Source organism: Ambystoma mexicanum, chromosome 9 (genome assembly GCF_040938575.1).
Source record: "Ambystoma mexicanum isolate Mex_15411 chromosome 9, UKY_AmexF1_1, whole genome shotgun sequence".
Taxonomy (NCBI): Eukaryota; Metazoa; Chordata; class Amphibia; order Caudata; family Ambystomatidae; genus Ambystoma; species Ambystoma mexicanum.
Window position 1 is genome coordinate 238,144,999 of NC_090931.1, and position 24,516 is coordinate 238,169,514.

The following is a 24,516-nucleotide window of genomic DNA, read 5'->3' on the forward strand; positions in this document are numbered from 1 at the left end:
GGACTACATGGATGTCCAGACTTTTATACCGCCATACCGTTATATCAACTAACTACGGTAAGATCTGCAGGATCGGTCTCCTCTGAGAGACCCAATTACTATTGAGAATACAGTGCCATTTATGAATTAGTAAACATTTTGTTCAGAACCCTCCACACTCCTGACGTCCACAGGATACTCCTACTGTAAAGTTACCCTGTTCTGATGAAGGCCGACCCAACAGCAGCTACACTATTCCAGCTCTTATAGGCCAAAACACAGTCGTGTTGACGATATGACTTATAACCTTAGTGTCTGACACATTGGGGGTCATTACAAGGTAGGAGGTAACCATGCCTGCTATTAGCGGCATGGCTACCCCCTTACTGGGTACCGGGTCCGGGTTCCTTGAATGAGGAATTACCAGCCATTCCGACCTTGGAGGGCCCGGTAATTCCTCATTCACGGAACCCATCCCCATTCCCATTTGCGCCCCCATAGGGCTCAATGGGAATGGGGAGGGTGCTAACAACGGGCCCGTTAATAAGGGGCCCGTTGTTAGCACTCTGGTCTGCTTGCGGGACCCGCTAATGACGCCTGGTAAAACCAGGCGTCCTTAGCGGGTTCCCGCAAGCAGGCTCGTAATGGAGCGGGAAGGGGTTGACTGCTCCGGCACCTTACCGGCACCGTTAACCCCTTACCACCTAGGTCGTAATGACCTCCATTGTACCGATTAGTGCTAAAAAGCAGTGTGTGTTGTATTTGTTTCTCATGTTAATCCTGATAGGATTCCAGAGACTGTATTCCTTTTAAATCACAATCCAAAATATTGGCTTTGGGCAAACACTAAATGTATCATGTATAGGTATTGTATGTAATTTGTTGCGTATTCTGTCACATTCTGTGAATTGATATTTTATGCTTTTTGTATATTAAAATTTGCCATTTAGCAATCAGTGTTACCATGTCGTAATCAATAAAAGGAGTAAGTGTTTTGGGTTCAGTGTCCTTGCTCATTTGCTTTTTAACGTTCACCCACGTGGGTAGAGTAGGGCTACAACCAGGAGCCCGGTAATTTATAATTGCTATTGATCTTCTACAGTCCTGCAGGGGAGCTGCGACCCGTCGAGGGGAGGGAACACCCATTCCTGACATCTACTCAGGACTCTGTGAACAAGAGCCGTTGGAAGTGGCTGACCAGCTCTGAGTCTGGGCTACTGTGCTTCCGACGTCACAGTGTTGCATTGAGGCCTAGGACTTATGGGACCCCCAGCATGTCCTACAAGACTTACCAAAGCAACATTTTGGAGTCCTATTGTCAAGGGGCACCGAGATAGGAGGGAAGGTCTGATCGTGACAATTGAGTCCCTTTGCATCACCGTGCTGCAGTAACCACCGTCTGAAACAGATTATCTGCGTCGAGTCCAGTCCTCAGGGGTCGGTCCTGCATCGTGTTTTTCTGCATTCTGCATTAGAGAGTCCTTGCACCAGCTAAAGGCACTGACCATAGATCTGCTCAAACCTGCAACCCCTACAAAACAAGGACTGAGGCTGATGGCGGCAAAAGCAACCTCAGACCTTCTTCCATTCACCTGCCAAGTCCTGTGAACAATCGGAGTATAAGGGGTGAGTTTCGGCGGTTCTTACCTGCCCCTAAACTCCCTTTAAACATGTTGCTAACTTTTATAAAACTTTTAGTATACTTTGGCTTTGCCATTGCTTGCTTGCACCAGCCTTCTGAAAGTTCGGGACACATTTGTTAGTTAGAATAAATTGTCTTTTAAGCCTTGGAACGATTCACTTGACCCCAGAGACCGTACCTTCATTATTTCCAGCATCACAAACTGTCAGAACTTTTTCTAAACCTTTGGGCGTAAGGCCCCCGACAATTTAGGGAATGACATTTGAAGTTAGGGTTAATTCTCTGTGGACTTATAGTGCATAAGCTCACCTACACTTTCTTTTACAGGGTTTTGAGTTGTATTATGCCCTACTCTAGTGACTGTATATATGTAATATATTATAAGTGTTGTGTGATACTTCTACCTGTTAGTCATGTTTAATAGTGATATTTGGCCATAAATAAATAGCTCTATTTTTATACATACTGTATAAGTGTAATTTGCGATTCCCAGTGTGTGACCTCATTGTGGATCATTTGAAAGCTCACCACCTCTTGAGTCTTAGCCTAGACCTCTCGTCACTGTTACCTTGAACTGTTTTAGCTAGTGCTCCCAGAGCTGTCACTGTCACAATATATGTTGGCCTTCTTTACATCTGTCCACCAGGCCAGAGTATAGAAAATCAGTCCTAACAGCCGTTTCATTCACGCACAGAGGACGATTACAAAGTAACATTTGTATCAAAGCTTTTACTATCACAGTTGGCTGCTTGTGGTGGGTCAAGAGCAGAGCAAGAAGCTGACAAAGGTATCAGACTTTTTCCGTCAGCAGAAATGGCAAGAATCCCTTATCGGTGTAAAGGCCGAAGTTGTTTGAAACTCTGTGTTCAACTAAAGTAACATTGTTCTCCTATTTTGCTTTCAAACTTTTATTTTTGGGCTGTGGATCATGTCTACGGCAACACATGTGGGCTTGAGCTGTTCAATACTAGATCCTGAGCGTTTTCATTTCTTTGTCTTCCTACATTTGATTTCCAAGTATTTGTTTTGTGTAGGTGCAATCAGCTAGGCTGTATTTGTCTACATGTGTGCCTTAGATTTCTGTATGTTCTTGTGATGATGGTTCATCAAACTGTGCATTAGTCGACTGAGGGTGCAGCAACTGCATATGAGGGTACTAGTGTCCTGTTTCCTCCTCAAAAGCCATGGTGATACTTACAGTGGTTTCCACCTGCTGGCAGGCTTCAGCAAAAGTGTAGGTGTTAGGTGCCATGGGTTACACGGGTGGCTTGAAAAGACACTGGTGCATGAATATGGGTGTTGGATATCCTCCTCTTCACTGTGTAATGCAGTGTTAAGAGTCCATAATCTGTGACCAAGACACTGCTCTCCCCCTTTTTTGCAAAGTAAAGTGGTCTTCAAATTAGAAAATGGAGGACACTAGTGAGGTCTAGCTCCTCTGTAGCGGTACCGCTTACCCATGTTGCGGAGGGTATTTTACTGTGAGTGTCAGGCTTCCACTCGCCCCCATTGAAATCAACACAAGGGGCCTCATTACGAAATGGAGGTAGCCATGGAGCTATTAGCTCCATGGCTCCCTCCATTCCGGGCTCCATTACCGGGTTCCTGCAATGGGGATTTACCGGGTTACTCCGACATAGGAGGACCCGGTAATTCCTCATTGCAGGAACCCATCCCCATTCCCATTTGTGCCCCCATAGGGCTCAATGGGAATGGGGAGGGAGGTAATAACGGGCAGATTACATCCCCTGCTGATCTGTTCTCTCTTGGCAGCTTGAGGAGAACCATCTCCGGTTCCGGAAGCACCTCAAGACCTTCCTCTTTTCTTCTGCCTTCGCTCCCCCTCTCCCCTGCTGATCTGTTCTCTCTTGGCACTGTGCACCTGGCCACCCTCTGTCCTTCGGGCCCAGGTACCTGCTCACCCTGCCACCCTCCCGTACTACCTCCAGGCCACCCCTTGTACTGGGGTCTATATCTGTACCCATCCAGCCCCACCCTTTTTCTTCCTGCACTTATCAGACCTACCCTGTCTGCTGCCTTAAACCTAGCACTTGCAAATTGCTGGCTGCATTACCACTGTTTGTTGTCTTTATTATTCATTTATTGTCATTTATCTGTTTCTCCTCTACTTCTCACTTTCCACTTCTCCCTCCTTCCATGCACTTTTCCCCTCCCCCTCTCCCATGCACTTGCGCATTCTCAATGTCACTGGGCCTAATAAAATCGCTGTTTTGTTCTCCCCTGTTCCCCTCCCTTGCCTTGTCGCGCTCTGAAACACTTGTGTATGAGCGCGATAGAAATAAAATATCAATCAATCAATCAATCCCTCTTCCCCTCGCAGGACCCGGAAAGCACGCCTGGTTTTACCAGGCGTGCGATCCGGGTCCCGCGATGGGTAGCTCGTAATCGGCGCTCCCGGAATGAAGGGGGCCTGTACCGTACCGGCCCCCTTCATTACGGGAGTGCCAGCCTTGTAATGAGGCCCAAGGTGTTTTTTGTTGGTGATTTCTATAACCGGTTCAGGGTCATGACCCTGTCAGGCGGGGAAGGGACCTATCCCAACATGAAGAGCCGGTGCAACAACAGAGGCAGAGTGAAGGAGTTGGGGGGGGCACAGTCCCTGCCCCCCAATGAGTGTATATTGTATATGTATGCCGGTTCCTCTGTGCCTTACACAATGCCTGCTAGTCTCTCTTCTTGACTTTTTCAGAATCAGAACTCCTAAAATGCACAAGGGCACAACCAAGAAAACCGGGACTGCAAATAGGGGAGTGGAATCAACAAAAAGTAATTGGAATGGTAATGTACATGGGCCAGGTAAGTAAGACAAGGAGCAAGAAACAGTCTGAACCAGGTAGGTGCAAATGAATAGGATGCTCTTTATTCTTGTTTACAGCATACTGGTTTTGGTGAGAGAGAAGGTTATTAGCATCCGCTATGGTTCCCATCCTCACTCCAAGTCCCCAACCGCCTTTCTTAGAACCTCCAGGTCTCCCAGGTTCCATATACCTCACCACATTCCACAAGGCCTCTCATGCAATCACACAGACACATACACTGAAGTCACAAGACATGTTTCTTCCCTAGAAGCAAAACAGCTGTGAAAGGTCGACCGGGGGCCAGCCTTCAACATGCCAGGACAAACAACTTAAAACAAAGCAAAACTGCTCCTGCCCTGCCTTGGCCTGCCACTCCCGAGCCGAACCTTGCCACACAGGGACAGAATTAACTTACCAACACACGCAACCATCAAGGAACTGTACCTCCTTCTGCCAGGGACTTGTACTCCCTAGCCGCAGATCTGCCGCACCTCACGCCACCAATCGGGGCATAACTCACTGGCCACAACAACATCCTAAGGCATCCCTCTATCAAAACAAATAATCACAATACAAAAGACAAACTACACCTCATCCCTTTTCTCACAAGAAAACATAAAAAAGAAAGAAAAACAGAAACATTGGTGACCACAAACACGTTAAACAAATATACAACCACACAAGCATGCTGCATAAAGACCCACAAGCGTACAGTGCAAAGCTCCATGCAAACAAAACAGGTGGTAACTACTAGTGCTTGCAAGAAAATCTTAAAATAGCAAAACATTTTTAATTAAAAAAACATTTCACTCTCTAATAAATCTTACCAGTGTCATAACAATCGCATAGGTCTAACATGTACACATGCCACCATAATAAACTTCACCTGTATACCCCAATAACACTGGTTGGTACTCTGTGTGCCAAATAGTAACTGTAATCCTATTTCTTCAAGAATGGGAACTCCAATCCTAAAACTCCAAACTGCATAACCTGGCGTCACAAACTCCAACAATGGATTTCACAAATACAACTTCATAAAAAGGACACCCAGCAAGATATGCTAGTCAACCAACTCGAAACAGAAATGGACGCTAACCGCCAATACGTCACATTTCTACACATTGCATGGAAAAGCTCATGCATGTAAGTGTAAAAAAAACACGTATTAAACAGTCTATCTTTATGCCTCACATAAACCTCTACTCTCATCTGGAATCTATATGTTAGTCGTCCAAATTATCTACAACAAGATACAACTCCATTTACGGACGCTCTCATACATGTGCATCTCATGTCTCTCCCAACAATCATTTCAGGAATATAACTCCACTCATGGTCGCTCCGACTCAATATGCGACTCACGTATCCAAAAACTAAACTCGGACTGTCGCTCAATGTGCGTCTCAAGCTTCAATACTCATAACATTTCACACTCTACATTGCTTTATTAAAATGTGGGCAACACACCTGGCCAGCATGTGAGACACAACATATCACTTCATGCACATTTCATCTCAAGCATGCTTCCTACACCATATCACTTCATGCACATTTCATGTTAAACATGCAAGTTAAACCTTAACATGCACTCACCTTCACAAGCCCTATGCACACATCCCTCACCTAAAAACAATTTAGAAACATTTTGGGAGTTAAAATAGCTCTAGTCAGAACAGTGGTGATCAGACACTCTTCTGTAAGTTTATCCAAATACATTTCTAAGCCTCCCAACATTAATTATAACACTTCATGTCTACATTCTGTAAAAGACATTTCAATTTCTAAATACTGTGCATGTCAACTTCACAAAAACAGCAACATCATCATTGCACGCTAGCACAAAAGTTCACTGCCACTACTTAGCACTTAATGAATTTGTCATTTCTTCTTTGCACATACTTCTCTTCATATTAAAACGGCCCTATAATTCCTCTTTAAGGAAATACATAAATTCAAAAGCTTACATTCTTATTTCATGTATCTACTCTATAAACTCATAAGGCCAGCATTCGTTATTCCTAACCACACGTTTCAGTATCAATAAATTCCAGTTACTAAGACCTCATCAAACTTCTTTAAATGTGTTACAAACACCCTATGGTCACATCAGTCTGTGACACAGAATAATAAAATAAAAAAGGTAAGACAGGACTGCTATAATTATGGTAGATTTGATCGAATTTCAGTTGTAAGAAAATTTCATACATCCAAACATTTCAATCAAATCTACTATACGGTACCATTGAAGCGAATAAGGGGAGCAGGGGCTGCAGGGGTTTCCACCGCACCTTTGTTTGATACGGTGGTCCTGGGGTTGCAGGGGTGTCCCACGCTTCCTTCATCATTTTTGAATTCTGCGCTGCAGTAAAATCACGTAGGTCCCCATAAAACGTGCAGAAAGTACACACCTTATGTCCTTTCGCTCTGATCGATCTGCAACTGAACAATTCTTGTCAATTGGTATGATGGATGCGGTAATTGCCCTTTAAACTGCCCTCAAATTCTGCACAGGGCCAGGTGAACTAGATATTGCGCATCTGCTACTTCTACCTCACTGCGGACAAACACCCTAGAGATGCCACAAGCATGGGGGATGAGAGAGAAGATGTAGCACTATCCTACGCATCTCTCTCTCCCCACCTTCATCAGATGGCTATACCATATGTTATCCGCATCAAAACCATGTGTATTCGTTGTGGGATCTAGTTCATCATCCCCATTTTACAACAGATAATTGTCAACATTTCTTTTTCTCCTTAATATTTTCTCATTGGACTTCATAAAACTAGACAATTTAAAATGTTCTATATTTACACAAAGACCAAGACAACCATATAAACGTTCATTTTCACACAATTTACAATCTTAAATATTTTTTTTTTTCAGAAACAAAATTAGTTAAATTCCAGATCTCTAGTAGCACCCCCTTTGCACTGGAACGAGCTGTGAATCCTTAGGGTGTACCTAACCTTTGTGCATGCTCTTGTGTCAGTAGAGGACCGCCAGTATCCCTTTGAGTATCACTAAGGTGAATCAATTTCTTGCCCTCCACCTTCACGGCAGTCAGAGTCACATAGATCACTTGGTGTGGCCCATGGAATTGCTACTCCCCGCACGAAGGTGCAAATATAGATCTGGTCGCCAGTGAGAAGCTGTGTTTTGTGCTGATCATCGGTAGTCTTGCTGTGTTCTCCTGTTGTCTGTTGGTGAGAAGACAGAACCTGTGAAGATACAATATTAACACTTTTTGTTAAATCCCTAAGGTACTCCTGAAACCCCTCCCAGAGGACTGCTGTGTTCTTGTGTACATCTGATTCCATGCGTGTAGGTGAGAGAGGTGCGTGTGACCTATTCCCACTCATGATTTCGTGAGGGCTCATGTGGTGATCCCTGAATGGCTAATTTTGCAAGTAAAATAGTGCCAGTGGGAGGCACACATACCAAGATTTATTCAATTCTGCACATAGTTTGGCTAACCGGGCCTTAAGGACCCAATTGAGTCTCTCCATGATCCTGTTGGCCAGTGTGTGGGACACCGAGCACAACCTAAGCTTTCTTCCTAACAGTGAAGTGATTTCTGTGAGCAAAGCATTAAAGAATTGGGTTCCAGTATTGGATTTTACAACCTTTCAAATTCTCCACTGTGGTAACACCTCTCTCACTAGAAATCTCGCAGCCGATTTAGCATAAGAATGTACACAGGGACCAACCTCAAGCCAATGGAAGAATGGACAAGCAAAACAATGAGATATTTTACATTAACCGCACCTCGTATTCATGTCCACAAAATCGATGTGAAACGCCCTGAATGGACCAGAGGGCCTGAACAAGACCCCCGTCACCGACCTCATGGTAATTCCAGGATGGAACTCCTTGCACACCACACAATTCCCTAAACATCTACTTGCCTGTTTTTGTAAGTTTGTGTTAGGCAGAATCATATGCAGTACCCTTTGGGAACACCACACACAATTAAGACTACAAGTGTTAGTACAAATTCACCTTTGGTACAAGCCTGTACTACACAGTAAAGTGGTAGCGATGGGTGAGCAGCCAGACTTATCTCAAGAGTAAAGTGAGCAGTATCAGAAGTTACACAAAGGACAGCAATTACTATCGTTCAAACAAACACTGATTCAAGGTTTCTGAGTAAAAGAATATACATTTATTTACACCATCATTTATAAAACAGTTCACTATTATGAAGCAGCAGAAAATCACAATCTTAATACACTACAATAACTCCCAATCAATTCTGGACAAGTTAAGCTCAAAATGAAGTGTGAGCAAAATGGCACTCAAGCAATTTAAAAGGGAGGAAAAGACAAGGTTATCCAAAATCAACAACACCAACAAGTGATAGGCAGGGCAATCTAGAAAAGGCTTACTACAACTAGGATTCAAATCAATAGGCCTGGGCCAGTGTTAATGGTTCAGAGTCTTTGCAGAGGATCACACAGTTCAGAGTAGTTTGCAGTTAAGTCTTTGCAACGCGTTCAAAACGAAGTTGGTCGGAGGAAAGGTTATACAAAGGAGAAGAGAAGGACAAGCCTTCGGAGAGGCGAAAGATTTCAAACACTTTCAACGCAGTCGGACGGAACGAACGACCGGATTTGCACAGTACCTTAAATGAAGAAGAATGCTGTAGCTGAGGCGGTTGTTCCTGGCAGTTCCTGCAGGCTCACGGTTCCTGAAGCGACTGTCGTGGTGACTAGAAGGAGGAAGACTGGAGGGTCCTGCACTGCCCAAGGAAGAAGCCAGCAGCATAGCAAAGCGTCGAATAAAAGGTGCGCTCCTTAAAACCCAAACAGGTTCCGTTCCTTCTGGGTATCCTGTTCACTGCAGCGATGCACAGCAAATTCGACCAGGAGAGGGAGGCCGGCGTTTAGTGTTTGGCGAGTTGGTTGGTCCTACCAAGCTCAGGGGAAGAAGATTCCTTGCAGATCTTCTCTGTCGTTGGAGTTTTGGGCGATTCAGACCTGCAGCAGGATTTCACCGGGATGTCCAGTAGTTGCAGCAGTCGTCTTCCTTCAGCTCCTCGTTCCAGTGGCAACTCTGCCTTCCAAGTCCCAGAGACCTGCTTTTAAGCGGGTTTCCCCCATTCACAAAGCCTATCTGTCAATCACACAGCAGGACAGCCACCTAGCCAATCAAACTAGAGTGTGACTTGAGTCTCCAAGGAAACCCTGTGCAAGGGGCCTCAACCCCCTCCCTCACATCCTGTCCACCTAGAAACTCAGGCGCCTAAGGAGGGCTTTGGCGCAGAAGTCCGCCAAAGGACGGCGAAGAAAGGAACCAAACCTGGTTTGGTGCGCAGAGTAAAACACGACAAAGAACTTTACCAAAAAAATGGTGAATAAACCTGACCGGAACCAAATAAAAATAAATGGGGTCCAGCAGGTTAGAGTTTGAGGCTACCACCATAGCATCTAACTTTACCAAGGCTATTTTCATAGCTTGCGGTAGAATAAAAATGGTAGATACCACTGCCACCAGACAAATCTTAGCGAAAGGGGAACAAAATAATGTTCCATGAGAATCAGACAAAAAGGGATAACTATTAACCCTTCAAGTACTCTATTGGAATATAGGTTGTACTCGGTCTGTAAATGTAATAAGACTAGTAAAGTCAATGGCAACTTTACATGTTCTGGGAGACAGTAGTCAGTCCCAGAAAATGGAGTTTAAAGTGGGAAGTCTAAAAAGACAACCCTTTGTCACTGCACTAAAGGTGCAATGTGACACACAGTAAAAATATGATGCCATTGGAGTGGGTGAGACTCCATAGTCCATGAGCAAAAAATGTACAACACACAGCAAAAACACATGTAAGAGTGGGAAAAAAGGTTCACTTTCTTACCAGGTGAAAAAAAAAATCCTAGAAATCCAGCAAAGCTGCTGAGGGACTCATCAGGTAAGGGAAATTAGCCAGTCTGGAGAATTCTCCCTAACAGTTTGGGATACACCAGTTCTCCTGGATCTCTGCTGCAATTTGCCATAGAGAAGTATGTGACGGGCGATGTAGTTGCTCTAGAGCCAAGAGAAGCTACTCTCCAGTCATTACTACCTTCCCAGTCATCTCCTGGCTGCAGAGCAAGTCCGTGGGGAAGAGAAAACATCCTCTCTTTTTCCAGAGCTCCTGTTCTTCTCTAGGGGCTTTGCCTTGCATTTTTGTTATTTGGAGCACCGGGATTGCATTTGAGGGGCTGGTAAACTGTACCTGTTAGGACAGTTACCATTTTCTGGGAATCTGTAAAAAGTAAATATGCTGCTTCCTTCACCACCTTGACTGCAGCCTCATTCCAGAGAGTTATTGAATTACTATAGTTTGTATGGGCAGCGCATTTAACTAAAGCTATCTCCACTGTAAAGTGGATTGCTTCAATTACCTGGGATAGCATTGCAGCATGCTGTACATGGGACCCGTCAAACCTCCTAAACCCTCCTCTCTGCCATATTGATAACCAAGAATAGATGTGGAGGTGACATGAGTGGAGTCAGAATAAACAGTAACTACCTTCCCCTTACTCATTTCTAGTGCCTCTATGAGTTCCACTATTTCTGCTGCTTGTACGGTGTATTGAGAAGGCAACCACCTCTTCAGCTTGATCTGATATTCCCCATGCACAAGAGCCACAACAGGTCCACCCTTACGGCTCTGACCCGTCTCATGGTTGATGGTTGAAGACCCATCAACAAAAATCCCCTCACCCCCTCTAGGGCATCCTCTTTTACATCATCTTCTCTTCTTCCTTCCCTCCATACGTGGCACAATCATGAACAATGTCCTCAGGCTGCACTGGCTTGGCTACAAATGTCACAGGATTGACTAGGTGACATTGCACAGCATAAATTGATGTATTCGACAAAAGGACCACATAACCTGAAGCTCTCTGAATCATTAACGTGTACAATGTCACCAGACAACCCATTGTAATGAAGACTTTTGAATTGCAAAAGTCACTGCTGTTGCCGCTAGAGCTTGCTCACAAGGGAACTGCCTCTGCATTACTGGGTCTAGGAGTTTGCTGTAGTACACTAAAGGTTTTGGGACTGGTGATGTTTGCTGCATCAGGACCACTGTCATCTCCTGCCTATTCGAAATGTGAAAAAAGATAAAAAAGATAAAATTGCTTCTTGTAGTACAGGGTTGCAAGGAGCGCGGCATTACCCCATTTCCTCAGATCACTCAATTGGACCTTTCACCTTCTGCACTTCCTTGAATCCTTGCAGTAAAGGCCTCACATAACTAAAGTAATCAAAGATACATGATCTACAATAGTTACAGAGCCCAAAAACTACTGCATCTGTTTCACTGTGACTAGTTGAGGCGTATACTGAACTGCAGTGGCTTTCTCCAGCGTTACCTTTCTTCCTGCAGGGGATATTACTTGCCGCAAATATAATACCTCTGTCTGCCAGCACTGCACATTTTCTTTGCCCACTTTGTACCCCTTCTACGCGAGCAGGGTGAGGAGCATTATCAGAGTCTCCTTGACACTGCTTCTCTGAAGTGCAACAGACAAATTGATCATCCACATACTGAATTACAGTACTGGACACATGTACATCTCCCAAATCCATTTGAACCACTCTATTAAAAAGACTGAGATTCGCAGTACCCCTGAGACAACCTTATGTGCTTGAATCTCTGACCACGATAGGTAAACGCCGTGAGGTACTGAGAATCACATTTTTAGATCAATTGCCATGAAGTAAATCGACCCAGTAGGAATGTTAAAGAGAATGGTGGCATGATTTGGTACCACCGGAAATTCCACCAAATCCCGGAACGTCCTCCAACTGGACCCTTTTGCTTTCTTCACAGGGTAGATGGCTTTATTGCATGGGGACACAGAAAGTTGCATTATGCTTTGTTTCAACAGCGCCATTATGGTCTTGTATATCCCTTTGCTGCCGCCCTAGACATGGGGTACTGCTTAACATGTGGTGTTTCAATGTTACCCTCATCGCTGCCACGCTCTTTAGCAGCCCCACATCATGAGGAATGCTAGACCACAGCTGATCGAGAACTTTTTTCCAAAATGGTGATGTATTTTTAACGATGAGCATGGTCTGTGTTACTTCCCTTTTCTCTATTGTTATCTGGCAAGGCACCCCAATTTCAAAGACCAACTCTCCTGTGTCTTCGGTGCCTTTGAACAATTGCTCGTTGGACACATCCCTCAGCGACAATGTCAGATCGATGCACAGAAAAGTGTGGTACTCCCCGCCTTCCTCATCTGTGCCTGAGAGAACCACCCTGTTCTTCTTGATCACTACTGCCTCAAAGAGAATCATAACAATGGTGCATGGCGTTACTTCCTGCGGCACATCAGACTGAAACAAAAACTCAGGCGGTACAGGCCAAATCTGATTTCAGATCCCTGGTACCCAACTCAAGAAAACCATCACCCATACAGAAATAATTGATTTGATTAATTAATATACTAATAGTCGAGTGGCTGTGTATATACAAAACACAATACATAATATACAAATGTAAACATAAAACAATTCCATCAAGCAGCACACATATAATACACGCATAAAACATAACCCATAAAATCACACAGCAGCTTGAAGGGGCCTAACTCAACAAGAGATCTGGACATCACTAAAACATTTTAAAATATTTTGCAAGAAATCAATTACAGAGTAGATGTAACATTTCCATACATTTCCAATAAAATGTAACCATACAAAATATAACATTTTGCTCATTATGCCAGAATGAAGACATATCAGAGCAATCAAAACTGTTATCATAGGCTTTGACATAGCTTACCCTGATCGAATCGAGGTTCTCACATTGTGTCATAAGAAATAATCCTGGGTGTATGGGAACCCCCCTAATCATGCTGCCTCTGCAATAGGTCAGGAAATGTGCTGCTTCCCTTACCGGATACAACCCCAGGGTCAAGCATACAATACCTTCCTCCGTGAAGGCAATCGGCATGTGGAGGCAACAGAGGAAATCTCTACCCAAGAGATTAGCTGCGGTATCCATACAATACAACAAAGGGGCAGATACATTTTGAGAACTTACCTTGATATGAAGGTCTTCAGTATAAGAAACCAATAGGAAAGACCTGGAGAATCCCTGTAAGTCCATCAGAGGGGAACTCGCCTTCATTTATGCAAGATTTTGTAGCTCTGTGTCGACCATATTTGAGAACGTTTGGTCACCTATCTGCACACCTATCCGGGGTTCCTTTTCCAGATCGGAAGTAACGGACAAGACTGGATACATCAGAGACCCCTGTGGGCCGTCCTACTCCTGGCACGTAGTAGCACAGGGGAGAGAAAAAATAATTTCCTATGTACGCACTTGCTCCTGTATAGTGCGTAACTGTTCCTTGGGTAAAGGATTCTACTACCATATCTACACAATGCTTGTGCTGGAATGGTTGGTGGGATCCTGAATGTATGTGCAGCCCCAGTCATTGGGTTCTGTTCAACCCATGTACGGCTGCAATTGCCTAGAGCCTGTGGCATAGTTCAGGGCCAGGGCTTGCATTTGTTGAGTTCCCATGTAAAAGTACTGTGGCTGCTCACAAATATCTGGTGACACGTGTCCCAACCTTATACACAACCAACAATAAATCCCATAGAGCCCTCCATAACTGTTTCCTACCGGCCCATTCCTCCCAACCCACCAAATGACCCGCCCCCTCGTGGAAATCCTCCACTGCACTTTCGAAGCCCTCTCATTGTCCTTCGACCGGGAACGACCATCCATCCACCAAAGGGTCATACCCGGTTCACTGTGCCGCTGTTGTCCCGACTGGCCCTGCTGTCCCTCTGTAGAATTTTTTTTGTGCCTGCTCTGTGCTCTCTCTCTCTCTCCTTTTCTTGTCTTCTCTTGCACAAATGCACAATATGTGTTTGAATCTCTTGCCAACTCTTGTCCTCCATTCCTACCACCTTATCTAAATCTGTCTGGACTTCCTTAGAAGTCCTTTCTTTAGATTGTGATAACAAATTGCCACACTTTGATACCATCCTTCTCCCATCTATGCTCTCCACATCTCTTGAATTAACTGGTTGTGTATGGCAGGATCATTCTTTGTTAATATCGATTTTATATCTGGCATATCCGGATACATAACTCGCAGGGCCCCCCAAACCTGTGCCCTAGAATTATTGAATGCTGCTCCATCATGGGTGTTCGTGCCGAGCAAAACCCCCGATATCCCTCTTTTTTCCAAAGCTCATCTGACCGCTCCCCCATCAGAGCCCTGAATAGGCATTTCGTGTCTCCTATGGCCAATGTGACACCAGCGTTATTTTTTTTCCAGTGCATAAATCCACCTCCCGCCCCTGCAGTGAGCGAATGGAATGTCTTCACCAGGTTATTCCGGTCCATGTGTCGCCAGAGGACATAATACACCCTTCCGTGACCCTTCTGGAGTAAAAGAAACTGAGTTATACCCGATTTCACTGGCGCTTCCACCACCTCTCCACTGCTACTTACTACAGCCATGAGAGTACTGTGGCATGTCCTATGATTCCATGGAGTATTACCTATTGCTGCTACTGGAGCAAGAAATAGGGTGACTACACACTGCTCTCCTTGCTCAACATCCCACTCCTCTACCTCTTCATTATCGACTTCAGCGACCCCATCCCTTGATCCTTCTATAGGCACGGAAGCATCATCAGCACTAACATAGGGTGCCATCTCCCCTCCTCCCTGCTGAACCCCTGTACCTGTCAGTATCCTCATCCTCTATGTCCACTTTGACCTTTCTAATAACTGATTTGTCAAGCCTCACAAGAACAGTATAATAGACAAATGGATGGAGCACAATTGGATGTCCCTTAATAGCAAAAAGACTGAGCTGCTGATCTTCGGCTCTCGACCGGCATGTGCTAAACTTGGCGCAGAATGTGAAGCTTTTGACATTAAAGATAAACGGATCCCAGTGATGGCGCAGGTCAAAACCCTGGGGATAATGGTGGAGGCATCTGTGGAGGTAGAGGCACAGGTTAACTTCCTTCATAAAAACAATGCCTATTACCTACGGTTGTTGAGAGCAATTCGACCGTTTCTAAATGAGGAGAATACGTCACCTATTGCCAGGGCCATCATTCTGTCTCGCTTGGACTACGGAAATGCATTACTGCTTGGGTCCACAAAGAAGGGGATAGAGAGATGCCAGGTCATGGAGAAAGGGACTAATAAAAGAGAGCCTGTATTGGAGGGAAGACAAGCTCTATATTGGTTAAGAATAGAAGACAGGATTCTATTAAAATCCCTGACCATAGTACGCAGGTGTTTGCATGGCTCGGCTCCCATGTATCTCAAGAAACAGTTCGCAAGATATATTCCGATGCGATCTCTGAGATCTGAAACACAAGGCAGGTTAGAAGTGCCCCCGTTCAGTAGAGCAATAGGATCGGGCCGGGCTTTCCCAGTGCAGACAGCACAAAACTGGAACAAGCTACCACTGTCACTCCGCCTTGAACATAAGATCTGACTTTCAGGAAGCATCTAAAAACTCACATGTTCAAATGAGTACACTCTTTGCTTAGTAATAGGTTTTAAATTTCTGAGGCCACTGTTCCCTATTGTTGTATGTTCTATGTTGATGCGCCCTGATGCCTCCGGGCTTCCGGCGCTTTACAAGCATATGAATAAATAAATAAACCTGCCCATGCCTCCACCTTCTTTCTTCTACTTTCCTTGTCTTTCCTCCTTTTCCCGCTCTTCATCTCTTTGCCATCATAGAAGCACTACGGCCTCATCCGCTAGCCTCAGAGTTTCTTAAATTTTTTCCGACTCATGTGTCTCTACCACTTCCCGCAGCCTATCCTCTATTCTAGCAGTAAAGTACCTGACCTCCTCCTTCTCCCTCATTCTTGATCCTCTATCTGCGCTTCTAGCTACCAGTCTTACTCTCTCTCGTTCCTCCACCCTTAATATATCTGCTTATCTAGCAGCCAGGAGAGTTATTCCCTTTCCACTCTCCGTTCACAACCTCTATGCAGCCCTAACCATTGAAGGAGTTACCTTTCCACTTCCTTCGAGATCCCAATTTCTAGGAATCGAAGCTGATGGAGGCGCTGAGTGTGTCCATCTCGTAGCCACTGGGGAAAATGGAGGTACAACTCAGTGGGCCTCATTACGAGTGTGGAGGTAGCCATGCCCTTAATAAAGGCATGGCTGCCTCCATACCGGGTTCCAGGACCGTGTTCCTTCAATGAAGAATTACCGGGTCATTCCAACCTTGGAGGACCCGGTAATTCCTCATTGAAAAAACCCATCCCCATTCCCAAGTGAGGCCCCATATGGCTCAATGGGAATGCGGAGGGAGCTAATAACGGGCCCGTTAGTAACGGGCCCGTTATTAGCTACCTGGTCCCCTTGTGGGACCCGCTAAGGACGTCTGGTCTGACCAGATGTTCTGAGCGGGTCCCACAAGGGAACCTCGTAATAGGGTGTCCCGTAATGAACAGTGCCGGTTCCGTACCGGCACCCTTCATTACGGGAGTGCCATGGTCGGAATGAGGCCCAGTGTCTGTATATCCCTCTGCCGGCAACAAAGGATATCACCCATATGGGAGCGGTACATAAGGAACTCCCTAACCTTCCTTTTTTGGCCCCTCTTTCCCAATTTTAACACTATGGCCCTTCCCACCTTTTTCATACATGCGCCAGATTTCTAAAACATTTAGTCGCTTTTCCAATTTCAAGCCCTTACGCTTTGTAGTTAAGAAGGTATGAAAATTCTCCTGTATCCCTGTGTCATAAAATCCCTCGACAGGCGAAGAATGAATCTTTTTACCCTTACTTTCCTGTAACCATTCTCTACGGTACTGTAAGATTTACGCCTTATAGCCAGGCAATCATGGCACAAATGGTTCAACGGAGTATCCATACTGCAACCCAAGTTATCCAAAAATAGTTCCACAAAAAATATGATACCGAGCAGACCTACAGCAAAATAGTTTCACCGAAAGAATTCCCTTTTTACCCATACCCAATTCCTTAGTTATGCCACAAACTCACTCACCATACTCGCATATACACAGAAGACAACATCTTATCAAAAGACAACTCAGCTGGCCAACATCTCTGAGATATCCCCACCACTCGAGCATATGAAGGGCACAATGCTTTTCACTACAGCACCACTGCTCTAGCTTGTTGCTCTCTTTTCACCAAGAAGACCAGGGCGACGGCTCCACCCACACAGCTAACACAGGAGAATGTCAAGGGCCTACTTCAGAAAGGTATCTACAGTTGAACTTAACATAAGATACCACCCCACCCTAAGGTGAGGGCTCCAGCCAACCAGACAAGAAAATTAAAGGGTATCAGGACAAGCCTCACACTGGGCGTGCAGCGTAGGATACAACCTCACACCTCTGAAATAACAAACTAGGTTTACAATATATACACAAGGGACTTACAACACAGAACAGTTCAATCACTCTGTCAAAACCATCACTTTTCCAATCCCTGCAACCTCGAATAATGCTGAAACCCTGTATTCCAATTCCACCCTTGCAAAAACCCCTAAAATAAAATTAAAAAAACTCTATTTCCCTCCTTGTTTTACCTCCAAAGTACACTCACGTGAACCGAAGTGCTCCCATGTGGTGCTCCATGAAGTCACCGTGCACAGCTAGACCATGGAACCATGCCCCAGGTAGCAGTCAGACCTTTAAGGAATATGGCATATGCCAACCTCTCTTTTTCACTGTGCATGGAAGACCGGCACCCAGAATGAGGTGCCGCAGCTGAGTGGTGCGGACAGAAGATCCCCAATGTCTCGAAAAGCCTGTGCTCCCTTCTTGGTCACCAATTTTCGAGGTCCAGACTCTTAATTACCTCAGCTCGAACTGGGTCCACCACCTGGAGAATGAGTGCATGCTTTCTACGTAAAACAAGGTTTATTGTACAAAATCCAGAGAGCAGTTGGATAGTCCCATGAAACCAAACCATCTCGAGTCTCAATGAACTACATACATTGATACATTTGTGTACATTTTAGAAACAAGTAAAACACTGCCAGATATTTCATTACAACGCACCACTCAAACACTGCTCAAACAAAATTGCCCAGAACATTTAAAAAGAAGTTCCATTTTTTCCAAATTCATTCCCTCTCATTGGTCATTGACAATCTTTACGGCCATTTTCAGATCATAGTCAAAGTCTGACTTTGCTGGGGATTGGTCTGTTGTTGGTCGTGACATCATGGTACAATGAAACATTCACATATAACATAATTAATTACTTAGAAACTACTGGCCTGGAGTCTTTAACCTTAAGTGTGATTGCACATGGTCCGCTCAGATATCTCAGCAATACGAGGAAGGGCTGACCTTATAGGTTTCTCTATTAACTACCATCTCTAACTCCTGGTTCGTCTTATGACACTCTAATTCACGCAACCACTACTCCAATACGTACAGCTTCTAGTTTCAACCTGTGAAAACAATTCAACAACGGACACCCTTGCCTCGGGCCCCATCCTTATTGCCAGCCTGAGCAAATGGTCAACCCCCTCTACGTGACTTCTATACAATGAGCAAGATTACATCTTTTCCTTTGGGAACTGTTAAACCATAAACCTTTGTTCTGTTTGCAGGCTGACCTTCTACTGGATGACTTATTATTCCTACGTCAACCCCCGGTCCTGAAACCAGAATGTCCTAGCTACCTAAAATGCATTGTGCAACTGCTAGCTGCAAAGTCCGAATAAACTCACAAAACACAAATACATGCAGATTTATATAAACTCCTTATTTAGCTTCTTTCATGTTTCTCGGGGTAATCAAAAACTCCTTGCACACACATATATATATATATATATATATATATATATATATATATATATATATATATACATATATATATATATATATATATATATATATATATATATATACATATATATATATATATATATATATACATATATATATATATATATATATACATATATATATATATATATATATATATATATATATATATATAGAACATATGGCCGTATCTACGTGACACCAAAGATTTTTTAAGCCATATTTCTGATATACCTTGGGAGGAGGGATTAATGCTAGCTACCCTTAATGCCATTTCCCTTTATACATCCATAGATCACCCGACTGGGTTGACAGCTTGTAAGCATTTTTTGGACACTCATTCTTTGAATTTCTTGGGGCACAGTGATATGATTTTGGATATGCTTTTGTTCTGTTTAACTAACAATGTTTTTCTTTTTGAGAGCTCCTTTTATCACCGTACCCTATGGCTAAACATTTCTGGCAGGAACATGACAGCGATCTGCATCTGCTTACATTCTTTGCTGTGGCTCGTGTGCCGATCGAACCGAGAGGAGGGGATCTCACTTTGAGACTAAGACAATTGGAAACCAGGCTCATTTTGGATTTTGATACTAAATATCCCAATGGTACAATGTGGATGAAGAGATGCATGCCTTTGTGGGAATTTGACTCTTCTGTTTCTCAGTTTTCCTACCCCTCTCTTTCTCTTTCCTTGTTGCTTTGTTTGATCCTGGTCTCCTGCTACTCAATACTGCTTCTCTTGATTATCATTTAGATTTTTTGCCCTGGCCTGGAACTGCTCTATTTTTAATTTTATCATCTTTATTATCCAACTTGATTTACTTTCTTGTTGGTCTACTTTGGCTGTCTTACCTTCCCAATGTATTAGGGGGATGCGATTTTGTGAGTACACAATGACTTCTGTATTTGAAATTTTTGTTTTTGATATTGCCTTCCTTATTACTTCTCTGCCCTTGTCTTTCCACAAGTCTCAATACTGTGCAGGTGTGTTTTCTTATTGTGGTTCCCCTCTACGTTGGCATTTGAAGCAACAACTAATACTGGTTCGCTAGATTCTAGGGTGCGTATGGTTCTTATTTGCACCCGAGACAGTAGCCGCGTATATATGAATATGGACACACATATTAGGAGGACATCAGTATTTTTTCCACTTGCACTTTATGATGATTAATTTGTCTGCCTTTCCATTGCTGCCAGGTCGATATGTTTACAGTCTAATGCACTTGCACTTTATACTGTAGCCTTGGGCTTATGGCTTTATGAAGATCTACAATTTGCACTTCATGGTTCTTGCCTGAAACATGCTTTTATTTTAAGGGTTGCATATATTGACTGCCTGTAACTGTCAATAGAGATTCCACATTAGACAGCATTAATTTGTCCCTGCTGTTTTCCTACTGTATATTGTTACTATGTTGCCATGTTGAGCTAGATATGCACTTGCACTTTATCTTATAGCCATTTGCTGCATTTTCATGTACCATGTTTATATGTTTACAATAGGAATGCACTTGCACTTTATGCTACAGCTGTGGATTGCAGATTTTTTCTCCAAGTGAGATTTGTTGACACCTATCTCATTATGCGTCCCTTTTATTCATTAGTATTATTACTTTACATGTTTCTTGACAGATTCCAATGTGCTATGCATAATACTGTTAATTTTAACCTGTTTCTTCAATAGCTAATCCAGGATTCTGCTACATTCCAAAATGGCCGCCATGGTTTCGTGAGAAAGTTGTTAGCTTGTGGAGTTAGGCAACATGGGAAAAGGACTAATTTGTAATATCTATTGTGATTGTTTTCATGTCTCCCTAACGTGAACAATCGCTCGGGGAAGCGCGAAACGCGTCGTTCAGGACACTGCCCTGCATCCTGTTTTCTTTTGCTGAGTGTTTTGCCTACTTTATTCTACCATTTATTAAACTCGTTTTCGCACATTTGATTCGAGTTTGTCACTTTTTTACTGGGACTTTCAGACCTCACGCTTGGAGTGCGGTTTTTCTCCTCCATGTCTCATATTCACTGAAAAAATTTGTTAAAGGTACCTTATGTTTAAGTTGCACTAATAACCTATGAAATTCAATGAAAAAACTTTATTAAAGGGACATTATGGTTAAAAGTAAAACGAAAAAACCTCAGAAATTCACCAGTTATGGTAAGCTAAGCAACCATAAGTTGCGCGACCACCGTGCACTGCTAAGACTAACACCCAGGACATCAAAGATAACAGCAACAAAGTTATAAACCATCTAAAAGTGTTGAGACCCCCCTCTAATTTAGCTCCCTCTTGACAAAATCACACCAAACTTTGCAAAAATATTTATATCTAGAACTAAAACCTTTTTGCAAAGTTTTGTGTAAATTCGTCAAAAGGCACCACATTTATAAGCCTTTACATTATTTTGGGACCCCCTCTCTAATTTTGCCCCCATTGACAGAATCCAACCATACTTTGTAAAAGCATTTAAAATCGTTTTCCAAACTTTTGTGCAGATTTGTTAAATCCCACCACATTTATAAGCCTTTACAATATTTTGGGCCCCCCTAATTCTGTTCCCTTTTCACAAAACAGCTCCACACTTTTCAACACCATTCAGAATCAGGTATAGAATGACATTCCAAAATTTCATACAGTTTCATTGAGTGGGGCCAAAGTTATAAGCCATCCAAAAACTGCTTTTCAAAAACCCTGTAATGCAGAAATAGGCACAGATGCCCTGAAAATCTGAAGTGTTTGTGAACATCACAGGACTGTACCCGAACATCCAGACTGTTTGCAGACTTCTGGAATTAAAAATAACTGTTTTTTGGCTTCTTACGGCCATATCACATCCCATCCTCATCACTCCCACCTCGCCAGAGATTGTTTGATGAGTTTGACAAGTGCAATGTTGTGTTTTTTAATATGTTTTTACTGCGATACTCGCAGACACCGGCGGCTGTCCGTGAATCCAACATGGTGGGCGTTTTCCAAAAATCTGACACACTTCACACCATCCAATCAGTGGGTGTGTCCGATGTCCACAGTCTTCACGTCGCCCTCTAGGCCAATTGCATGCCCGTCAGTGGACCGAACAGGGAACTGAGTCTGCGGACTGAACCCAGATATCACCAAATTTACAAAAGCACACTATCGGGACAAAGCCGCTGCTCTCGCTGCAAATCTGGTGAAAATCCATCCAGCGGTTTGGGCTGTAGACGTGAGCAAAGTTTTTTTCCATTGCGTCTATGGAAAAAACAGAAATTTTGGGACCCGCCTACAACTTTGCCCCCCCTTCATGAAACCTCACCAAACTTGCCAGTAAAATTGTCATGATCTCTGCTTCCAAAAGGTCAGGGTTTTCCCAACTCCCTTGGAAGCAGATCCATAACCCAGGTTCCGAGTGCCAACCAGTCCCAATTGGGACCTTTTGGACCCAGTCCTGGCGCCAGTGGCACCAGGCTCATAAATATGCCCAGTCCCAGCGCTGGAAGCGCCGGGCTCATAATGCTTGGGTGGACTTACCTGCAGCAGACCATGCTGCTTACTTGCCTGCCAGTTGAGCCTCTGATTCTCTTCTGTTTGGAACTACTTTTCCTGTTGGGTGGGGCAGGAGCCACTCCCTAGGTTCAGAACACTGGAACTCTTCTGGAAAGCAGGAACTCTTTTCTTACCTAGGCGTGTCTGTGGAAGGAGACACCTAAGCACTACAGGAGGCTATTTAAACCACACCCGATGGATGAATCTTGCTTTGCGTTATTCTGCATCCTCTGCAGCAGAACGCTCATCGTGTCTTCTGCATCTGATCCTGGGCCTAAGGAAAAAGGCTTACCATCCTGAATCCAGTCTTCAGCAACACCTATAAAGACAAGAAAGAACAGGTTAGCATTACGGTCTTCAGTGACAGCGCTTCACTTACCTGGTCCATCGGCTGTCACCAACGCCTCGCGCTGCATTCCGGCATCTGAAAGACAAAGGCTTACCTACTCTTCGTGCGCTCCGGAGGTCTTCGCACTGCATTCCGGCATCTGAAAGACAAAAGCTTACCAACTCTTTGCACGCTCCGGAGGCCTTCGGCGCTGCATCCCGCATCTGAAAGACAAAACAAGGTGCGTTTAAAGACATTGGGGAACTTTAATACTCACGTGCCATTACTCCTTTCTACATCTAACCCAGTGGGTATTCCGGCACCCTGCAGCCGCTACGAACTTGTACCTGCAAAATAAAAAGACAGTTAGAGCGCATCGTGAAGCAGGCAACAAGCGCTTACTTACGTGTTTCCAGGCGCTTCTATTCATCACACGGGCTCCATCTTCAACTCACTTCAGCCCGTCATCCGCCATCGCCGGAACCCTGCAAAACAAGAGACATCATTACTAAAGACTTTTAAAGACATTAGAATTACTCGAAACTTACCGTTCGTGCAGTAAACAACGGACAGCAGTCCTCTGAAGTCAAGAGGCCTGCTCCCCTTATCCAGTGAAGAAACTGGTTACAGCACCCTGCCCCGAGGCAGATGGAGAGCACGGCGTTCACTTACCTAAGACATCTTACCCTTCGAGTCAGACATACAGTGCACAGAGGTCCAGCCCAAAGAGCCAGCCGTGTGTTACACATCACCTTTGAAGATACGGTATACGCCCAGTCAAGACCGGCGCCTCTACGGGAATCAGGTGAGCGTTACAGAACGCAAAGCCTACCGCAAAACTCCCGTCCAGGCGCTATGGAAACCTCGGATACCGACCAGCTAGCCCAGTTACTTGGGGAACTAAGGGCAGAAGTGCATGCAGCCCGTCAGGAAACGAACGCTCTAAGAAGGGAACTGATTATTTCCAAGGAGCGAACAGATGATCTTGCTAGACAATTGCTACAGTCACAAGCCGGACAGACCCCGTTACCCGCATCTGGGGGAAATCTTCCTTCTACATCCTCTATGAATCCAGTGCAGATCAACCTACCTGGGAATGTACCTCTGGCTCCGCCCGAACGATTTTCTGGTGACCCAAAGAGGTTTGCAGTATTTATCAATCAGTGCCGGTTGCATTTCTTATGCCGGCCAGCAGCCTTTCCAACTGATCAAGCTAAAGTAGCTTTCGTGCTTTCGTACCTTAGTGGCAATGCGGCAGACTGGTCGATCCCTCTAGTAAATCAAGATGATCCGGTCCTCCATGATTTTCAAGCTTTTCAGCTCAGTATGGAAAAACTGTTCGCAAGACATTCACAGGGGCAGGCCTTGGACAATGAGCTTCTTTCGTTGCGACAAGGTA